Raw genomic sequence first — 12,566 nt, forward strand, 5'->3', positions numbered from 1 at the left:
ATCTAATGAATGTGTTCAGGCCGAACATCTGCCATATAGAGCACAAGCAGAGAAAAGATGATGATGATGATGATCAGGAATGTCTCTGTTCTCAGTCATGTTTACATCGCTAGTCTACGTATGTGGTGTGTGAGAGCCTGGAAATGATACACCAATGGTAGGTTAAAAAACGTGCAATGACAAGGAACAGGTTGATAGGCTGAAAATGGTGCACAATGAAAAGAAACAATATTGATCATGTCACTAAATAAATAAAAACTAAAGTTATGAAAAGAGTAATGTAAATGAAATAAAAAGTTGTAATGAAATAAAAAGTTTTGTCCAAACAAAAAATAAGGAAATTAAATACTTAAACCAGAAAAATGTAAGTACGAAGAATCAGCTATACACCCACGTGTACTGAGTACTGGGTGCTGAGCATCTGAGAGTGTCTGACTAAGAAACTGATAATGCCAGTGCTCACTTAAATGAAAGAACTAAATCTTGGCTCAGAGATTGACCCAAGCCTATACTGCAAAAAATAATTCTTGGGGTTTGTAGATTGCATGAAATTTAATAGATAATATTTATTTAACATAATTAAACCCAGCCATTAGGGTTGCACAAGCCAGTGCACTCTTAGTGCCGGTCCCAAGCCCGGATTAATAGGGAGGGTTGCGTTAGGAAGATCTTCCAGCATAAAAGATGCGCCAAATCTTGGCCAAAGGAGAAGAAGAAGAGGAGGAAGACGTCTACAGTAACAGCAGGAAAAGGAGAAGTGTAGGAGAGTGGAGGTTCAGGTTGGTACTTTAAATGTTGGTACTATAACTGGTAAAGGGAGAGAGATAGTTGATGTGATGTGGAGGAGAAAGGTAGATATGTTGTGTGTTCAGGAGACCAAGTGGAAAGGGAGTAAGGCCAGGAACATTGGAGGTTTAAACGGTTCTTTCATAGTGTTAATGGAAAGAGAACTGGTGTAGGGGTGATTCTGAAGGAAGAGTACAGTAAGAGTTTAGTGGAGGTGAAGAGATTTTCTTATAGAGTGAAGAACGTTAAGCTGGAAGTTGAAGGGGGGATGATAAATGTCATCGGTGCCTATGCTCCACAAGTGGTTGTGAGATTCTGGAGTGAGTGAGATGAAGTGGTAAAAGGTGTACCTAGGAATGAACGATTAGTGATTGGGGCAGACTTTAATGGGCATGTAGGTGAAGGGAACAGAGGTGATGAGGAGGTGATGGGTAGGAATGGCTTTAAGGAGAGGAATGTAGAAGGGCAGATGGTGGTAGATTTTGCTAAAAGGATAAAAATGGCAGTGGTGAACACTTATTTTAAGAAGATGGAGATGCATAGGGTGACGTATAAGAGTGGAGGAAGGTGCACACAGGTAGACTATGTTCTATGTAGGAGATGCACCCTGAAGGAGATTGGAGAATGTAAGGTGTTGGCAGGGGACAGTGTAGTTAGACAGCATTGGATGGTGGTCTGTAGGATGGTTTTGGACGTGACGAAGAGGAGAAGGAGAGTGAGGACTGAAAGAAGAATAAGATTGTGGAAACTGAAGGAGGAAGACTGTAGTGTAAGATTCAGGAAAGAGGTCAGACAGGGGCTCGGTGATGGTAAAAAAGGTGCTGGATGATTGGGCATCTACTGCAGAAGTGATAAGGGAGACGGCTGGAAAGGTACTTGGTGTGACATCTGGAAATAGAAAGGAAGACAAAAAGAGGTTGGTAAAACAAAATTGTGATCGACAGAGTGATGAGAAAAGTAGGCAGAAGTACAAGGAGATGCGTCAACAGGTAAAGAGGGAGGTGGCGAAAGCAAAGGATTTAAACAATTGAGTGCTGCAAGTTAGTGAGGAGAGGTTTGAGAAGATGGAGGGATTATTATATGCAGCTGCTGAATGAGGAAAATAAGAGAGAGAAAAAATTGGATGATGTGGAGATGGTGAAGAGTGGAAAGTCTTCGGCAGTGGAGTTTTTAACCAGGTTGTTCAACAAGATTCTGGAAGGGGAGAGGATGCCTGAGGAATGGAGAAGGAGTGTGCTGGTACCGATCTTTAAGAATAAGGGAGATGTGCAGACCTGCAGTAACTACAGCGAAATAAAGTTAATCAGTCACACCATGAAGTTATGGGAAAGAGTAGTGGAAGCCAGGCTGAGAGAAGAGGTGACCATCTGTGAGCAACAGTATGGTTTCATGCCGAGGACGAGCACCACAGACGCATTATTTGCTTTGAGAATGTTGATGGAGAAGTATAGAGAAGGACAGAAGGAGTTGCATTGTGTGTTTGTGGATTTATAGAAAGCGTACGACAGGGTGCCGAGAGAGGAGTTGTGGTATTGTATGAGGAAGTCAGGTGTGTCAGAGAAGTATGTGAGGGTGGTGCAGGACATATATGAGGACAGTGTGACAGCAGTGAAGTGGAGGTTGTGAGGAACAAAAGGGGAACCTATCCTGATTTGGGTAATATTAAGAATGTGATTATAGTCTTTAAAACAATACAGAACACTGGAAAGTGAGAACAAACATGAGCACCGGAATGTAAGATTATGAGTAATGTCCTTTCTATAGTCTTATACAGTCAGTTGAGGTTATGGAACCAGGAGCTACTGAGCAACTCATAAAATAGCTCAACATTTGAGATAATCATATATCTGACACCAGCTTCTCCATGCCAAAGACTTTAAACATGTCCAAACTCCACATGAGGTGGAATCCAAATGGCGCTGGTACGTCTCTAGATGGTTCGATATGTTTGTGGGTTCAGCATCTACTTCTTTAAAGGTCCATAATCTTCATGGGGTGGGACACCACTGAAGCTGAAGCAACCTCAGGATCCCTCGGGATGGGGAGAGAAAGAGAAGCAGTGGAGAGAAATTAGCGTAGCTGCTGTTCATGATATTAACAAGCACAAGTTGACAATGTGCATTTGATCAGATGTAGTGGAGCAGAAGGTTATGATGTGTGATGTATGTTATGTGTAGGTTTTGCTAAAAAGATATGTTTTTAATCTACACTTAAACTGGGAGAGTGTGTCTGAGCTCTGAACACTGTCAGGAACACTATTTCAAAGTTTAGGAGCTAAATGTGAGAATGTTCTACCACCTTTAGTGGACTTTGCTATTCTAGGAACCACTAGAAGTCTGGAGATCTCAAAAAGTGTGACGGATTGTAGCATGTTAGAAGACTGAATAGATGCCCAGAAGCTAAACCATTTAGTGTTTTGTAAGTAATTAGCATGAGTTTGTAGTCGATTTGAAAGCCAGTAAAAGAGCAGAAGTAAGGATTAGATGCAGAAAGAAGTAATGAGTAAAGACCTGGAGGGCTGTGATTTGCTAAAGGGTTTGGTTCTCTCAGACAAAGATTTAACAGACAGCCATCAGAGTGTAGTGTAGGTGAGTGGCTTTTTAAATATTTGCCAGAATCTCCTCAAGTGGGCCTAACTCAAAATTTATCCTGCTAGGACTGTGCAGTAGTGCAGCTGATCCACTGTCATCACTGTATATATATAGCAAGGAAAACATTGATCTCCTCCTTTGTGCTAGACTTAAGAGTGGCTAGCTGTGGATGGATCTCTTAGATTAGATTAGATTTTATTGTTATAATGCAGAGTACAATTACAGGGGCCAATGTAATTGCAGCAGTCACACCACACTATAGCACCCTGGATGGCATTTCTCTGGTGTCCTGTAGGCTTAAAATGAATTTTATAAAGGGGACAATCCTTTTACCAGTGCACTAGAAACCCTTTGTGAAACCTTTTTCTTATGCTGTGATTTCTAAAGCTACCCTGAACATTTAAACATAAAACATTTATAATTAATCAAGCCTTCTATCAATAGTTTTTCTCCCAGGATAAAATACATACTGATCATGGATATAGAGTGTTATGGTGAACATGGATGGTTGGATCCTGTCATCTCCCCACTTTCTCGTGTTCACTTAGGTTTGTTGACAGTGGTGTAGTGGGTCATCTCTAATCCCAGAGATCCCTATGTTACCTTCTGGCTCTTCCTTTAAGTTATGCGGTCATACTCCATTTCCCTACATTCTCTCTCTCTCTCTCTCTCTCGCTCTCTTTCTCTCTCTTTGTTAAGTTAAAAATGCCCTGAGATACCAGTGACCAGTGCTCCTGTCCCTTGATTCTTTCCGGATCCGCCTCATTCATCCTAATACCCTTCCTCTAGAAGGAATTCTCTTCAATTGAAAATAACTCAGTTCAGCTGAGGATGGTTCCACATTGGCAGCCTAAAGATCCATGAAATTATTAAGCAACTCCATATGAAGATGGATTTTGACTGTAATTAATATCAACAGTCTACTACAATGGCTTCAGAATGCAATTTGTGTGAACAGTTCTGCATTTAAGCGCCCATCACTGAAAAGCACACCTTAACAAACATAAAACTACAATGGACAGACTGTTGGTGCCACCAAGATGAGGATGGAATCCCCCTTTTAAGTCTGGTTCCTGGTTAAACTCATAGGCACTATTCTTAGAGGCACTAATATACGTTATAACCTATTTATCTCTGTAAAGCTGCTTTGGGACAATGTCCACTTATAAAAATACAAATAACTCTGAACTGAATTAAATTTGGTTATAAAGGTTATCACCTGACTTCAGTTGAGAGTCAGGGTGCATAATCTGGACAGACCTTTCAGGCAGAGCAGCAGGCTGATCACCAGGCCTTTTCTTTTTTGCATTGAGGTAATATCTATACACCCATTAACCCACAGGGTAGTAGATGTCATAAAGGGAAGTGGATGTCTACACATCAGCTGGGTGCCCTACTTTAATATACTGTATAGCACAATGGAGAGTGTCTCCTCCTGGTGGGCTTTTTAGAGGCAAATCAGTGCTTCTGCAAACTTTACGTCACTACACATTGTCCTCATTTTAAAATTGTATCTCTGTAAAAAATTATCTGTAGGGCATATGTAGTTATCTGTAAGCACTTTTCAGTGCAATATTAAGATGCATCTAAAGAATCCTATATAACCATTACCTGAAACCTAAACTGGTTCAAAAGGTTTCTGAGAAATGACTGTTCCATGACAACAGTATTTATTGTGACTAATGCACAAAAAAAATTGCAGACAAGCTGTTAAATACGACCCCTTGCAGTTCAGAAACCATAATCGGAATTATTATTATAGTTATGGCTCATCATAAAAAACATTTTAGTGCAAAAGCTGTTAAGTCTTATCCATTATGAAACTATCCATTAATATAATCATAAAATAGCTTTATCAACTCCGTCATAACATTAAATTAAAAGGGAATGTCCCAGCAGTGATTAACTTTGAGTGTGTTTGCCTATAAAATGCATTTTCTTGAATGTGTATTCATATAAAAGACAACTAGTCACACCTCAGGAAATACTTATAAATTGAACATTTATTCTTTCTCATCAGAGACACTGAGTGTTGATTTATTTTTGTTGCAAAACAATTAAAAGCATATTATCAAAGCTTGATTCACTGTCTGCTGCCATTGATTATAAAAAAAAAATTGAGCTTTTTTTCCATTTTTCTTTATGTCAAATGTTTGTCAGTTTATGTACATTACAACAACCACATACATTAACTGCTGTAATTTCATCAACCACTTTGCAACAGATAGGTATCAACTAATTATTGATCAACAATATTTTTCATAAATGACATCATACACTACCCTATGTAGTCAGTCATAAATATAACATTTGCATTATTACTAAAATAGCAACATAATATGTAACTAATATTCCATATAGGTTTGAAAAAAATTAAATGATTATTTTGTACTCTCAGCAGTGCTTCTAGTGCTATTACAATCCACATCATATAATACTTTCTGTTCGCTGAACAGTAACTATACATTCAGTCTGATGAAATATTGAAAAACATGAAATTCTAAAACTATTTCTCTTAAATGTGCATAACTGCAATATACACAAATCATTTGGATTTATTTTTGTCCATTGTTTCCAAATATACATACTTCATGGACAAAGGTTTGTGGACACCCACCCATAAGATTCATGTGTTTTCTGAACATCCAAATTCACATGTAATCTTCATTTCCAGTTCAAACATCCTCCACTCTTTTAGGAAGATGTTCCACTAGAATTTGGAGTTGTAGAGATTTGTGCTCATTAAGCCACAAGGGCATTATTACTGTCAAATAATAATGTAAATAATGAGTAAAAAGGCCAAGGTGCATTCAGCGCTCCAATTCATCTAAAAGGTGTTTAATAGGGTTGAGGTCAGAGCTATATAGTAGGCCACTTAAGATCTTCCATTCCAACCCATGAAAAGCATATATTTATGGAGGGTTAGGCTCTGTGCATGCTTCCTGTAATGTTGGAACAGGTTTGGGTCTTCAAGTTCAAGGGATTGAAAATTCAAAATGCTACTGCATCCAATTGCATGTCTTCTGTAACTTTATGGTAACAGACTGGAAACATCAAGTGTCCCAATACTTTTGTCCATTTAGCATATGTTTGTGTATATATGTATGTATACACACACACACACACACACACACACACACACACACACACACACACACACAGCTCAGGCATAATGTTATGATCACAGAAGTAAATAAAGAATATCTTTTCAGCATGGTGGGTGGGATATATCAGGCAGCAAGTGAACATTTTGTCCTTAACGTTGATATGTTAAGAAGCAGGAAAAACGGATTTGAGAAAATTTGACAAGGGCTAAATTGTGATGGTTAGACATCTGGGTCAGAGCATCTCCAAAACTGCAGTTCTTGTGGGCCGTTTCGAGTCTGCAGTGGTCAGTATCTATCAAAAGTGCTCCAAGGAAGGAACAGTGGTGAACCGGTGACAGGGTCATGGGCGGCCGAGGCTCACTGATGTGGGGAGTGAAGGCTGACCTGTGTGGTCTGATCCAACAGACGAGCTCCTGTAGCTCAAATTGCTGAAAAAGTTAACGCTGTTAATGCTCAACAGGTCAGGACTGTTTTGGCAGCAAAAAGCAGACCAACACAATATTAGGAAGGTGGTCATAAATGTTATGCCTGGTTGGTGTATATACACATTTGACATAGTGCACAAATTACTGAAATATTTTGCCACACATACAAAAGCAAGCCCCCCCCCAATCCTTTTTCTTTCTTAAAATATCGGAATGTGCTTCATTGGTGGATACAAAATGTTTTTGCTGTGTGCTCAGCCCTTTTCTGGGTGTATTGTATGTGAGAACAGTTAAAGGGAAAGTTGAAGCTGATCAGGATTGCACATATACAATTTGAGCTTCATCTCTTCCCTCGTGGTTTCCCTTTCCTGGGTCTCCCTGCAATGGTAATAAATGAATGAATAAATAAATATAACACAAACAAATAAATCAGCATCATTAGCATTCAATTAAATTTCTTTTGATTCGAATGCAAACTTGAATATAAGTCTTGTGATTAATCAAAAAACAAAACATGCAAAGCAGTTATTTGATTCAGGTATTATGTGTGTTCCTGCTCTTACTGGTCTGATTTTATTGGGTTTTCAGACATATAGATGTGGACAAATTTGTTGAAATTTGAATATGTACAAGGAAGACTCAAGACTAACAATTACATTCTGGAAATTTACTGCCCAGCATCAGAAAGCTCCATCCCAGTCACAGCTCATGGGTCCTCCAACAGGATAACGACCCAAAACAACAATCTAAAATCAACTAGGAATGGATAGGAACAAAACAATGGACTATTCTGAAGTGGCTTTCAAAACACAGAAGTCTTTTCTTTTATTACCACTTTATCTGTGTAAAGCTGATGACGAGGTCTATTGTGAAAAGAGATATGAATACAATAAAAAAAAAATGGGAATGAATTGCAGTCTCATTGAAAACTACAGAAATCTGCAGTGACTGCAGTAACTAAAAAATTACATTATGAGTCCCTTCATTTTTCTCCATTCCATGTATTTTATTTGTTTATATATTATTTAAAATATTCTGTTAAATCAAATGCAAAGTCTAATTTCTATAAAAAAATATTGAGCGAATGATGGACAACAATTATTTGTCCATTTCAAATTATTTCATTGAAAATTGTTTCTTTTTTCATTAAGGGAAAACAACAAATTTGTCCACATTTGTACATACAGTATGAACTGAAGCGGTTATTAGTACCAAGTATATTAAAACAAAATTTTAATCCACCCATCACCTGGACAGATTTTAATCCGTTATTAGTTGGATATAAAGTCTTGTCATAGACATAAAAGAATTAAAAGTTTTTGGAAAGGTAAGTTATTAAATTTTCACAAATGTTATAATTGCAGAGTTAATTATCATATTAGTAAAGTTATCAGACAATTACTACCCACAATCGCAATGTTGGCATAGACTGGATTAAATAATGGGAATTGAGTAGTACTCAAATGTGTGCATTATCTCCTTCATCTCCTTCAGTTATCAGCAGGCAAAGGTCCAAAGAAACTTGAAAAGTATAGAACAAGTTGATTACCCTTATTTCCACCGATAAGAAAAAGTTAATAGAGACGGACATTGATGTTAAAACAAAATGGCACATAGATTTGGTTATAATAGACGGTGTCTTTACACTCCTCCCTGTTAGTCACACATGTAACCTACCTTATTGCAATACACAGGTCTTTTTATGCTTACTGCCTTCTTCGCTTTCATGCTCAGCTTTAAATTGGCAAAGAGAGAGAGAGACACTAAAGGACTGAATAACATTTATTTGCGTCCTGATAAACACCTGGTTCACAGCAGATCAGGATTAAATAGTTGCATTTCATTTAAAAAATCACTTTAATCAAATAACAAGCAAAAACCCAAGACTGGTACTGGTTTGTCCAATAGTGTTGGACGGCAAAAATAATACGATAAAAAACGCAAATTCTCATTCGTTTTTGCACTTCAAAATAACACCGATTTTGGAAAACCACGTATAAATACTGCGATTTATAAGTTTATTCGCAAACAGCACATACACACAAATGCATAGGTTACCTTCTTTATTGCTTTTTTTTCTTCCTCGGATGAGCTTGTGTGATTTAGGCTGAGAGGTGGAGGAGTTAGTGGAGGCGAGGACATCCACACCATGTGCTCCGTCAGATGAATCAGGCTCACGTGACATTTCGGTCGTATTCTTACCATCAAGAGATGATGACTTGTTGGAGTCTACTTGGGTTTTGCTTGAATGTATTTTGACATTCTGTTCTTGGCCTTCTGGCATTATTTCATCGCCGACCGTGCCGTTTCCTTTCACGTTCGAGTCTGTATGAGCACCAGAGTGGATGTTGGCCATGTTTTTGAGTGAGTCATCATTAGTTGCTTGGTCATCTTTGATTTGGTTATTATTAGAGTTACAGTTTTGTGTGCCATCTTTTGCTGAAGATGGATTTACAATAGATTGAGACACTGGAGAGACCGGTGTGTCCACAGAGGTCTCTTTGGTCAGTGAAGAATTCTTCTCACCTAGGATTTCAGTCAGAAGAGTTTCTACATTATCTGTTAAGCATTCTGGAACTGGGAGAAGCTCGGCTGAAGGCTTGAGCGGTGTAGCTGTATGGTTAGACAGGGTGTTTTCAGTGGAAAGTCCTGGTTGAGTCTGATTTGTGAGTGGAGCTTTATCAGTTGATGTGGCTGCTGTTTCTCCTTTGGGGCTGGTGGAGGAAGCGCTGACTAGATCGTCGCCGCTTGTCTCCTCTGGACGAGGAGGGGGGTGGTCCTGAGCGCCTGATGTGACTTCTTTTTCTGCACATTTGACACTTGCTGCTAAAGAATGAGAGACAGCGTCAGAAGAAGTAGAATTCGGATTAAACAACATTTTCTTTGGGCTAAATACAAATAAATCTGCAGGGATGTACAAATCTCTGCATGCAAGAACTCTTTTGGTCAGATGTGGTTTTTATTAGTACTCTATTAGTATTTTTTACCATCTAAACATTCATTTGCTTTTAGTTCAAAAAGTCATCTAATATGTGAATAAGGAAAGCAACTGTATTTTTTTTATGGCTCTAATGGCATGTTGTCAGTCCCCCAATACTGTATTGAGAAAAGAGCTGCCAGTAGTCTTGAACAGTAACAGGAGCTATACCCATTACTGTGCAGTTTTTTTTATTTACACACACCACATCAAAACCTTCATTGTGTAGATCATGTTCTTTGAGTTATCTAAATGACTTCAAACATAATAATAATAATAATAAAAAGAAAGATGAGATTGGCAGCATGCTATTAATAGTCTCAAACAATCACCGAGTGATTAATATATATTTGAGCACAGTGGTTAAATGCCATAAGCCACCAATGAAGAGCAGCAGATGAAGCAGCAACAGCAGGCTATTAGTCAGGATGAAGGTTGCATGATTGATGGCAAATGCTAGCACCCCATGGCCAAGAGCCTGAACACCTTTTCACTCTGTCTCCTTTTATCAGGAGGGGTGGAGGGGGGGGGTGCAGTGTATAGGCTAACAATCACTGCCACTTAACAGCAGAGGAGATGAAAAGGGAAAGTGATTTCAGGCATTTGGACCGGAGCCGTTGCAGAGAGATTCGCGTCGTCTTGTCCTTACCGGTGTCCCTATGCATTTCACTAGAGGGGGCACTTTCCGTTTCGCACCTGGGCCTGGTCTTTCTAAGCTGGAAACCTTTTCGGATGTCAGCCAGCAGGTTGTCAATGATGCAGCCATCCTCTTGAGGCACACCACCTCTTCTTACTATAAAAAATAAACAGATATACACTAGAACAGGAAATAGACCACGTCGCTTTATTGAGAGAAGATTTTCTTAACACTTTTGTAAAGCAACACTAACACTTCAAGGAAATGTAGGAAATAAGTACGCAACAAAAAGCATGACAAAACAGCCCAGTTCTCCCTTAAACCCATACACACACAAAAAGATTGTATGAACTTCAAATGAAAACTAGCACCTGATTTAAAAATGACATAAAATATAAACTAATATGAAACATTGTGCTGAATCAAGTGCTATTTTATAAGCTGCCTGAAAAGCAAGATGGAAACCATGTGGTCATGTGACTCCAGCAGCCAGATTTTTTTTATCCACCAATGCAAGAACAAAAATGTCAATATATAACTACAATCAGTTCATGCAATGGAGAATGGAGATGAACAGCAATTGAACGTTCTTGTGCAAGATATTGTAATATTCAAGTTAAAGGTCAGACAGTGGGGAAGTCCTTCCAGACTTGAGCAAGGTTCAGCATGTACTTACTGATCTTGCCGTTCTCTCCTTTCTGTCGCTTGGACTCCTCCTCTGCCAGCTGCTTTTTCCTCTTCTCCGCTTTGGCAGCTTGCTCCTTACGGATCTTGTTCTCCTACAGCAGAAACAAACAGGACAAGCAGAAGGTCAGCATGAGAGATGAGAGCAGGCTATTTTCAGTCAAGTGCAACACTATACAACAATCCCAAGATAGCAGCAACTCAGAACATTATGCATGATTTAGATGTTATACAGATGATATACATTATGCAGTTTTCCCCTCACAAATCATTCAATGATCAGATGGTATGAACAGACCGAAGAGATTACCTTCAATGCTCTGAGGAAAAGTTCTCGGAAGGTCTTGATGGAGCTAAAGAGTTCCTCTAGTGACAGCTGAGCAGTGTCCTCACACAGGTACTGAGCCAGATCTACTTTCTTCTTCTCAATGTCAGCAAAGCAGTCCTCCAAAGCTTTACATGATTGAAGGTTTTCCTACAGATGAGTAAAAAAAAGTACATTGCTTCAAACAAATGATTACAAATAACTTATCTGGGCCACGTTAGCAAAATTTACCTTGTAAATTAATGAAATAAGTTTGAAGGGTCAGAAATTAACACATTTTCAATCAATGGCTTCCTCAACTTCCAACAATAGCGTTCAACTCCCTACTGATCCCAGCGAGATGCTGAAGACTTTCATCTCACAGGTTACTAACCTGCCAAGCACACTCACATTGTATAGTTCTGGAGACAAATGTTTACTGTTTCTGGGACTTTTATATTGGTGGTGTTCTGTATGATATAAATGTATGCATTCTAAATTGATATCCTGAAGGTACTTGAGCTTCTGTGTGAGCATGTACATACAGTACTAAACACATTGAATTGAACTAAATTGAAGGTCATTGGAAAATGCTGAATTTGATTTTCAAAACATTAATTTATTAACTACATTTATTATCTCTACATTTTTTCTTGTATTTAACACAATATTAGTTTTACAGCACACATTTATTAACTTTCCACAGGAATAATAAATATGAATAAATACAAAACACATATATTTTAATATTAACATTTTGATGTGGTTCGGGGAGAGAAACACCTCCAAACAACCGCAGGATCACAGCAAAGAGGTTGGGTAAGGCTGGGATCACTGATTATCTATTAAACAAAGTCTATTATACATTTTTTTTAAGTATAAATTTGTCTGGAAAACACTTTTCCACCCACCTTGATAACATTTAAAAATTGCTTTTGTACATCTTGCACTGATGAAGTTACTTTTTTCTCTGCCCCCTCTAAACGCTTGGAGAGTGCATTTGCCTCAGCCTGGATGCAGTCAAGGTTTATTCTGTTACAGAATCGGATCAAAAC

The sequence above is a fragment of the Silurus meridionalis genome, chromosome 8 (genome assembly GCF_014805685.1).
Source record: "Silurus meridionalis isolate SWU-2019-XX chromosome 8, ASM1480568v1, whole genome shotgun sequence".
Taxonomy (NCBI): domain Eukaryota; kingdom Metazoa; phylum Chordata; class Actinopteri; order Siluriformes; family Siluridae; genus Silurus; species Silurus meridionalis.